This window comes from Poecilia latipinna, unplaced genomic scaffold, assembly GCF_001443285.1.
Source record: "Poecilia latipinna isolate Pla-1442-1.1 unplaced genomic scaffold, P_latipinna-1.0 Scaffold1274, whole genome shotgun sequence".
NCBI classification, from domain to species: Eukaryota; Metazoa; Chordata; class Actinopteri; order Cyprinodontiformes; family Poeciliidae; genus Poecilia; species Poecilia latipinna.
Window position 1 is genome coordinate 15,835 of NW_015113890.1, and position 3,142 is coordinate 18,976.

Here is a 3,142-nt window from a genome sequence, read left to right on the forward strand (position 1 = left end):
TGCTCCGTTCTGCCTTTGATAGAGGTGTGGGGTCTAATGAATGTGAAGTGTGGGGGACTGGGAAGAAGCTAGGGGACTGTGTAAACTGTGGGGGTCTGGGTCTGGAATTGAATAGTTAGGAGGTTGCCACAGCACATTAGAGCGGCGGACTTGGAGTAGGAATGTTGGGAATGACTTTTTTCACCAGTGATTGGGTCCCCTGTCACCAGGCCGGCTGGTTTAAATGATGTCTGATTAATTGGATGAGCCACACACTCCACATGGACTACACTGATAAGGACTGTATGCAACACACAAACTCACATTTTCACCACAGTTGCAGCAGGAATCTAGTCACAGCAGTTTGGATTTTAAAGTTAAACGATCGCACCCACTCTGCTGCAGTTTGTCAGCAAATAATGTCTTTGCACGTATTTCAAATTTCTATCACCCTTACATCTGATTATGAAACAGTCAAGTCTTCCTTCCTTTGTGTGCCTGAAATATCAGCCTGATAAAACAGGATGTCATCACAGCAGGTGAGCTTCCAGCTCTGCAGTAGACCACAGCACATCGGAGAGATTAACTAGGAATTCAGATGTATTAGAAACTATTTCAAAGGATTAAAATGTTTCAGTCTCACCCAAAGTGTGACAGCAAATACAGTTTCTTCACTTAGGTGAAGGTAAGCGGATTTAGACTCCCTCCTTTCATTATGTTTTAAACGCTGCTGAAACGGCCCAGGACAAACTGGCGTCGAGACGTGCAAAAAGGATCGATTCCTTCCTCTTAGAAGCCAACAAACGCTCAGCCCCAGGTCTTTGTGCAGATGCATTAGAAGATTAAAAGTAATGTCTGTATGTGCCAGCCGCTTCCTAATTGATCGCAAGACTCCTTCTCCTGCACGCATCTCCGCGTCTCCCTCCGCCATCAGATGAGGTGCTGCGCCGTATCGATCCCCGACACCAATTTCTTGATTGCAAATTCTGATGTGAAGAATCCGGCCTAATGCCATAATCATACACTTGTGATTGTGGCAGTCTCTCTTCCAATCAAAGGTCTAGCCTGCCAAGTCAGACGACAGTGCAGGGTTAGTAATCAGTTAGCTGCATTTTTAAGGAGATGCACCAAAAAATATCCGGTAACCTTCGGAGTCTTTCCCACCCCATCTTCGTTTTTTCTTTCTTTCTTTTTTTTTTTTTTGGATCACAACTTCATGTCTAGCAGAAGCGCCATCCTCGGTTGTGATTACAGAAAACTAGGAGGATGAAAAGCGAGTGCCGTCGAGTGTCGGCTGAAGTGAATCTATAGTAATTGCCATTTGCATGTCAAATGATTGTACTCATCAGCGCTAAGGTGTGATCATAAAATTGGCAAGATGAAAGCCGTCTGAGCGGTGCGTTCCACAGTCGAAAACAAGCGGCTGCAGATGTTGTCACAGGGAGGCTGGAAAACGTCTCACTTTGACACCTTTGGGTGTACACTCTAATGGAGTATCAAAAGGTCAGCCGAGGCCACTGGTAGAAGCTGACGGGGTGAAATATGTTGTTTCCCCTCATTGACAACGACTTCTGGCCCAAGTTGCTAATTAGTTTAGTGAAATGTTGGTGTGCAGTGGGGGGTGGAGCATGAATGCCTCTTCTTGAGTTCACTTTTTAATAAGCTGATTCTTCTTTTTAACAGAGCAGAGAGACCCACAGCATCCAGCTGACCTCCGTAGTTAACATGTGTTCAGATGCAGAGCTGTGGACAAATCCGGCTGTGAGACGGACGAGTGTGTGTAGTTTTATCAGGGAGAAGAAAATAAAGTATATTCCATGTTTGGAAGTGTTTCTTAACACAAACTGAGCTTCTTAAGAAAAATATAGTATATAGTAAAACCTCTTTTAGTACGAGGGTGAACCTTCTTCTGCCTTCAGAACTGCCTTAACATTTTGACATAGATTCAACAGAATGCAAATTTGTCTTCTGCTCACCCATTTTATCAATCTTTGCTCGAAGGTCCTCATGCTTGACATCTGTGAACTCATTGTGTTGACTTCATCCTACTGAAAGTAGCCATCAGAAGATGTGTACGCTGTGGTCACAAAGAAGGCAAAATGGTTGGTGCTGATACTTACAAAGGCTGTGGTGTCTGAAAAAAATGCTCAAAGTGTGATAAGAAAATTCCCTCCATGCCATCACACTGCCACCACCAACCCGGGGTGTTGTTGCACGGCGGGGGGAATCAATGTTTTTGTTTTTGTTTAAAATTCTGACCATCTGACTGATGAGAGACTCTTTTGTTGTTCAATCACAGATTTTTTCCCCCTATTTTTAGTTGCATGTTGTGTTGCCTTCTGCTCCTGTAGCCCATCTTTAGGGTTTCACTCGCTCAGTGTTCATCCGTCATCCTCAACCAGCGTGCCTTTGCTCGTATGACCTCTGACATCAACAAGGTATCGTTGTTAACATGACTGGATGTTTTCAAACAGCCCTCTGTAAATCTGAGTTAGTTGTGTGGGAAAATTCCAGTAGATCTGACATTTTTACAAAACAATTATCTGGCACCAGCCACTTAAAATATCGCTGCTCAGGTTGCAGCATGTTGGTGTAGTTCTGCTGCACTAGTTCTGATTTGTCCTTTTGATAAACTTTTCTTCATCATTCTTTTGGCTGAGGCGTTACTATGGATAACATACTTTTGAATTGAATCAGGCCCACATTCAGTCACTTGAATTCCCTTTTTTCTTTATTCTAATACTCAGTCTACACCTCAGCAGGGGATCCTTACAACGTCTGCAGTCGGCACCCGAAGGCATTGAGTTACATCATTGTGATTGGCAAGAAATAGAACAGAAAAAAAAAAAGTCCAGTGAGTGGTGATGCCTCTGCAGGATTGTAGTGCAGGAAATGTTTTTAACATGAGCACATTTACCTCAATAGGAAACTGTCTGTTGTCTTTCAGCAGCTAATTTATGGTGGATTGCTTTTGATGTGCAGCAATGAAGTACTTCAGTTGTTTCAGTTTGACCTACTGGGAATAGAGCTTGATGTACCTCCGGTCTTCAGAGATGGAAATGCATGTCGTTTCCACACATCCATAATGGTATTGATATGTTTGCTTTCTGTGTTTGTTGACGGTTTTATTGTGCAGTCTTTCCTTCATTCTGTCAAATGTTTG

General features: G+C 43.3%; 1 long non-coding RNA gene across 1 annotated transcript; it reads right to left on the reverse strand.

The window, feature by feature from the left end:
- Positions 1 to 1,236: 1,236 nt before the first annotated feature.
- LOC106961173 (uncharacterized) lies at positions 1,237 to 2,667 on the reverse strand. Its single transcript, XR_001427722.1, has 3 exons — positions 2,179 to 2,667; positions 1,956 to 2,056; positions 1,237 to 1,722 (listed from the first exon to the last, which is right to left on the reverse strand). It is a non-coding gene; the product is annotated as an uncharacterized LOC106961173 (long non-coding RNA).
- Between the last annotated feature and the right edge of the window lie 475 nt (positions 2,668 to 3,142).